This window comes from Lepidochelys olivacea, assembly GCF_965140295.1.
Source record: "Lepidochelys olivacea isolate rLepOli2 genome assembly, chromosome: 1".
NCBI lineage: Eukaryota > Metazoa > Chordata > Testudines > Cheloniidae > Lepidochelys > Lepidochelys olivacea.
In genome coordinates, this window is record NC_140411.1 from 215,682,107 (window position 1) to 215,688,893 (window position 6,787).

The window sequence follows — 6,787 nt, forward strand, 5'->3', positions numbered from 1 at the left end:
CTACACTGGGTGCTGAACTGGTCCCTTGACAAAGAGTCTGTCTGTGTGATGCTTTTGCCTTGGAGAGAACAGGAATGGAGTCTTAGAACTTAGTAAGTAACAAGGTTCCTTCCCCACTCTGAACTCCAGGGTATAGATGTGGGGACCTGCATGAAAACCCCCCAAGCTTACTTTTACCAGCTTAGGTTAAAACTTCCCCAAGGTACAAACTGTTTTACCCTTTGCCCTTGGACTTCCACTGCCACCACCAAACGTTTATCTGGATTATTGGGAAAGCGTTGTTTGGAAATGTCTTTCCCCCCAAAATCCTCACCAAAACCTTGCACCCCACTTCCTGGGGAAGGTTTGGTAAAAAACCTCACCAATTTGCATAGGTGACCACAGACCCAAACCCTTGGATCTTAAGAACAATGAAAAAGCGTTCAGTTTTCTTACAAGAAGACTTTTAATAGAAGTAAAAAGTAAAAAAGAATCACTTCTGTAAAATCAGGATGGTAAAAACCTTACAGGGTAATTAGATTAAAAACATACAGAATCCCTCTAGGCAAAACCTTAAGTTACCAAAAAAGAGACACAGACAGGAATATTCATTCTATTCAGCACAACTTATTTGCTCAACCATTTAAAGAAATCATAATCTAACACATATCTAGCTAGATTACTTACTAAATTTTAAGACTCCATTCCTATTCTGTCCCCGGCAAAAGCATCACACAGACAGACTCTTTGTCTCTCCCTCCCTCCAGCTTTTGAAAGTATCTTGTCTCCTCATTGGTCATTTTGGTCAGGTGCCAGCGAGGCTGTCCCAGCTTCTTAACCCCTTACAGGTGAAAGGATTGTTCCTCTGGCCAGGAGGGATTTTAAAGGTGTTTACCCTTCCCTTTATATTTCTGACAGGTGTTAAGTCAGGATGTCCCTGGGCTAAGCTTTTGGCGTGAGTTCTCACACATACCCACTGTCTGTTGCTTCTTAGGAGTGCCTATGTTTTAGCAATGCTAGCAATACTTTTGTCAAGGTCATGTATTGGACAGTGAATTTGTAAACATCTGTTTTAATACATGGCCTAACTTTGCTTCACAGCCTCTGATTCAGGCCTCAGGTCTTGCACCAGGCCCAATGCTCCAGGCTCTCTCTCTCTCTCTCTCTCTTACATTAGGGAACTCTTAGTGTTTGGCGGGGGGTCCACAGGGATAGTTAGTGCATGGCACACTGATCCTATTGGGATCCAGGAAGTGGGCGGGCGGAGCTCGTCCACTACAAAGGATCCCCCCCCAGCCTAAGGGGGAGATCCACAGGGCCTGGAGAGCCAACTAGTTACGGGGGACAACTAATGAAAAACAGGGACGGGAGTGCGGTCAAAGGGTCATGGCACACTGATGTGAGGTAGATTTACACTCCAGCTTGCTGCTTAGTAAGTGTTCGTCTAGACAAGCCCAAGTTGTCATAAAGCTCACCAATTAATAGAAATGTCACCATTTAGAATGCTGAAATCACTTGTCTTCAGTGAAAAGATGCATAGTGTACAGACACAAAAAGATTATATTTACTATTTGCTAAAACAAGAAAATAAATTAATAACGAAATCACAACGAAGCACCACAATACCAGAGGAGAAAGTCTTTGATCTGTTGCTCTTGTTAGATTTCTGACGTGCTTGAACATTGACATATATGGCCTCTCTGCTATACGGAGAAAGGAAATGATGACAATTGCAGACATATGGATTATTAAATAGAAAAATTAACATACTAGTACATGAAATGCTTTCTCTGAAAAGAACACAGATTCTTTGTGTACTGGAGCTGTTCTTTGATAGACAAAAACAATGCCACCTGGAGAAATCGGGGATTGAATTCTACATTGCTCCAGCATCTGAGACTTCCTATGAAACCCCAGACCAGGAAAGTCCATTTTCAGAAACACAGGGCTAGTCCATGAGACAATGAGTATTAGATCTGAGGCCTGATATCTCACCCACCCAGCTCTTAAATGGCATGTTTAAAGCTTTTGTTTCTAACTCAGATAGGCAGGGAGATACCAGATCTTATAATCAGGGCCCTATGTTTTGTGCAATTTCATCACTGAGGAATTTATTATGGAATTCATCCCTCACAACACAATTGAGCCACAACTGACAGTCAACTCGCCCTTCCATTCCCCTGCCTGCCAGAGCCTAGCCATGGCAGCAGAGAGTGGCAGAGAAATCTTTCCTCCTTCCCTGAACTAAACTCCCCAATTCAGGCACGATCTCCACATGCTTTGTGAATAGTGGGGAAGGATCCCAGAGGTTTTCTTTGCCCTGCTGCTCCAATCATCAAACATCCCTGCCCCATAGAGATGGGGGTTGTATGATTCCAGTTCCACTGATCATGAAAGAGGCCATGTTCTCTGGAGGAGCTGTGATTGAGGGGACAGCTGGGGAACAGGAAACAGGTTGAGTTGGGCTGGAAGCAACTCAGTCACATTTACAGAGCAGTGCATAGGGCTTAATTAAGGTTCACTTGTTCAAATTAACCTGCATTCAGCTTCACTCATTGGTAATGAAACAGGGGGAACATTCACCAGAAGTCACACTCACACCATGCGCCTTTTCAGAGACTTTGTGTTTGTTCTTGTTTTTAAACTTGAAAAAAAAATCAATCCAGACTGAAAGTTCATGTTTACTCTCTGTCAATGAGAAAATATGACACATTTCTTCATATATGGATGGGATTGTAAAAATTCAAGAAGCTCAGAGGAAGAAGAGAAAAATATAAATCTCATTTTACACAGACATATGGTTAATATAAGGTGTAAACACAAAGCTGCATGTGGTTGAAACCCCAGTCCTGCATTTCTAAAGTTGTGTCAAGTTACTGATGTTTTAAGGCAGTGGTTCTCAATCAGGGGTCCATAGAGGTCCTCCAAGGGATACAGCAACTCATTTAGATATTTGCCTAGTTTTACAACAGGCTACATAAAAAGCACTAGCGAACTCAGTACAAACTAAAATTTCATACACATAACTTGTTATATACCGTACCCTGAAATATAAGTACAATATTTATATTCCAACTGATTTTATTATTATATGGTAAAATGAGAAAGTAAGCAATTTTTCAGTTATCGCATGCTGTGACACTTTTGTATTGCATATGTGAATTTGTAAGCAAGTAGGTTTTAAGTGAGGTGTAACTTGTGGGTACCCAAGAGAAATCAGGCTCCCGAAAGGGCTACAGTTGTCTGGAAAGGTTGAAAGCCACTGTTTTATGAGAATCTGTGCAAAGGTAATCAGCAAAAGTGCAAGAGTATGCATATTAAAATTCTGCACAGAGTTCAGCGAATGGGCTGTGGTGATTGTGTGTCTTCCAAAAACTAGTAGAAGTTTAATAATTTGTGAAGGTGATAAAGTCACCATAAACCTTTGAATGGAGGTGGATCAGTATCCTATTCCAATAGTTATTTGATAAATTGATAGGATGGGTGATATATGCAAAAGCTGACCAACCTGTCCTAGCACCAGCAAGTGGCATCAGAGCCAGAGTCTTAAAAAACCTTGCTGCAAACACACACAACAGCCTGTTGAGGTATGAAAGGTCACCCTGTGGTGGTGGGCACTAGTGTGTCTGAAACGATCCTCACAATGCAGAGAACCCCAATGGAGAGTGTTGTCACTATTACAAACTACTTTGAGATAATGCTAGGGTCTTAACAGAAATAGGCTTTCCCAACTCTGTACACTGTTGAATTAGCCCACTTACCTACCTCTGCCTGCCATATAATGCCACTGAGTGCTACAAGTGCAAATCTTGTTACCCTTTGGTCTTGATGGCAATAGTGGATCACTGATACTGTATTTTATGTTACTACAGACTGGCCAAGCAGAGTCCAGGGTGCAAGAATTTTCAATAACTCCATGGTGTGCTTGAGGGGACATATAAATAATAATAATGAATAAAGCTTACAATCAAATTAAAGACAAGCTGCAGCAAGTGAGTGTGATGAAAATTAGAAGGGAACAGTGAATGGAATATGAGAGCAACAGTATCGGCAAGGCTCCGGGTATAACTTGATCGTTCTGAATCATTTAGAAAGGGGATGTTCAGACCCTACTTCTGTGTGTAACTAAATGAACATACCACAGTCCCTGCTCCCAGCAATCCCTTTTGGCCCATTTTGGTGCAGACTGGAAAAAAAAAAAAACACAAGGGGATTGTTCAGTGCCAGCGGCCTGAAATTCCTGCTCTGAAGGGTGTTAAGAGCTTCAATGGCAGGCAGTTTCAGGTAAGTCAATCAGATAAGGGATGCTGTATGTCATTATTATGCCAACTACATGGCTGATGCCATGGAATGAACTCTATTTCTGCATACAAGATTGCTTATCCCATAGTTGCTGCAGCAGCAAATGATTTAGAAATATTACATATAAATCTTAACTGACAGGCACACTAGTTCTAAGTAATGTGTTTAATGAACACTGAGAGAAGGAGGAGGAGGGAACAACACAAACATGACTGCAAGGAGCCAAATTTTCATTTGACATGAACCCTTATGGAAACCTGCTATGGACTGTAAAAGAAAATGAGACTCTTCCCTTAGGATTTTTAGCCACTCTTTAGCAATTAGTGGAGAATTCTGTCCTTATTACAGAATTGCATAGGACTGATTTAAAAATAGAAAAAGGAGATCATTCTACATTTGTTGGGTTTTTAGAGTAATTTCTATAGAATCTTATTTAATTTCAATAGATTTGTATTGGTTTCATCCCTATTAAATTCTATAAGAGTTTTCTATATGGAAATAAACTAAATTAAAGTATAGAACCTGTAAAAGAACACCTTCTTAGAAATGTCAAAATTTTGTCTACAAGGGTCCTTGTTTTCTGGGGCATCAGGTTAAAATATGGTGGGTGCTTTGGACAAAACATATAGACAAAAACATTGTACCCAAAGTCCCCTGCAACAAGGGGGAGTGAGTAGAAAGAAGTCTCAGTTAGCCAGGTGCTTTGTTTATTCTTTATTATGGGTCTGTGCTGTAGGGGATGGAGGTGACAGACTGTATATCCAATTCTTCTGGTTGTTCTTTGACTAATTTCTGTGGGTGGGTGTGATGGGTTTCCCAGGGTGCAACCTGGACTGTGGGACCACGGACCTCTCAGGCCCGCAACCTGGTGTATTCCTCTCACTCTCTGATGCTGTTGGCAAGCTACAGTCCTCTGGCAGGTGCTGCACTTACATAGACATTCACAGACAGGGACACATCCCAACTGAGTTACATGAATGATTTCCCCAGACACTCATGTACCAACAATAGAGAGGCCAATGCTGCCCCAGCCTTGCACTGCAGAACTGTACTATCTTACACTGGTCAGAAATCTGACCAGTATAAGTTCATTACCCAGTCCTCCACCCCATGATGTGGAGAGGACACACACTAGCCTTTTTAAACTGAGCTGAGATTTCCCAAGCATTTCAACCAAAACACACTGTTTTAGGTAAAATATAAAACAGATTTATTAACTGCAGAAAGATAGATTTTAAGTGATTATAAGTAGTAAGTGTAGAGATCAAAGTGGGTTACCTAAGAAAAGTAAATTCACAATCTGAGTTCTATAAACTAAACAGGATTTGAATCAAACAGTGTCTCACCCTGATAGATGGTACAAACAGGTCACAGATCTTCAATACACAGGCTGGAACAGCCTTCCAGCCCGAGACCGCTCCCCTCCAGTTCAAAGTCTTTGTCCTTCAGGTGTTCCTCCAGGTATTGCTGTGGGGGAGGGAGAGTGAGAGGCCAAGTGATGATGTCACTTCCCCTCTTTTATAGTTTCTTCCAGCTTGCTGGAAAGATCTTTTGCTTGCGACATGCATGTCCACCTCCATTAGTCAAGCAGTCTCCATTGTCTCCATGCTCTCTCTGAGAAGTCTTCTGGGATGACTACTGGGAAAGTAGATTCCCTGTAATGGGCCATCAGCTCATCTGGCTACTCCATTGTTGTACCTGAAAGGCTGGTTGTGGATGTTCCCAAACTCAGAACATATTTCAGGAATACACACATAGCAACATTTCATAACTCCACAAACAATGATAGCACATACAATCCAACATGATATTAATGTTCAACAGATCAAGACTTTTAAAATGATACCTCATAAGGCATACTTCGTACAAAACATATCATAATTATATGGGGGTTCCAGGGTGCTACTTTAAAGTACAGAGAGCTACAGCGGATTTGGTATGCAAAAGGTATCCGCTTTATGCATGTAGGGACAGTGTCACAGGGTACTTTGCTCACCACTGGAGCACCTCCTTGTGGCCATGGCTGGGGATTAGCCCAGCCAGTCTGATGCCTCTTCCTTCAGTTGCTCTCTCTCTCTCAGGACTTGACTGTTCCCTCTTCATGGCTTGGTGCTCTGGCCAGATCACTGTAGTTTTCTCATTCAGGGGTGGGGGAAGGTGGGGGGTGTACCAAAGTCTCTGTAACAACTGTCCCAGACAGTCTTCCAATTCACTGCCCCTCAATGGTGCCACTTCCCCAGTTGCTGGTAGAGGAACCCAGACCCGTCCTATTCTCTGGCTTCCAAACCCAGGAACCCTACAATGCTAAGCTCTGCACTGTCCCACACCTTGCTGCTGTTTCCCTGTACTGCTTTCTACCTTTCCTCAATCAGACTCTTTCTCCACCCTCCTCGGGGTATGCCCTTCCCTCCGAGCCAAGCTCCTTTTTCTCCCTAGCCTCAGAGTGACTGCAGACCTCCTCCCTGCAGCCTCCTTTTGCTCTCAGCTACCTGTATACAAGCCCCGC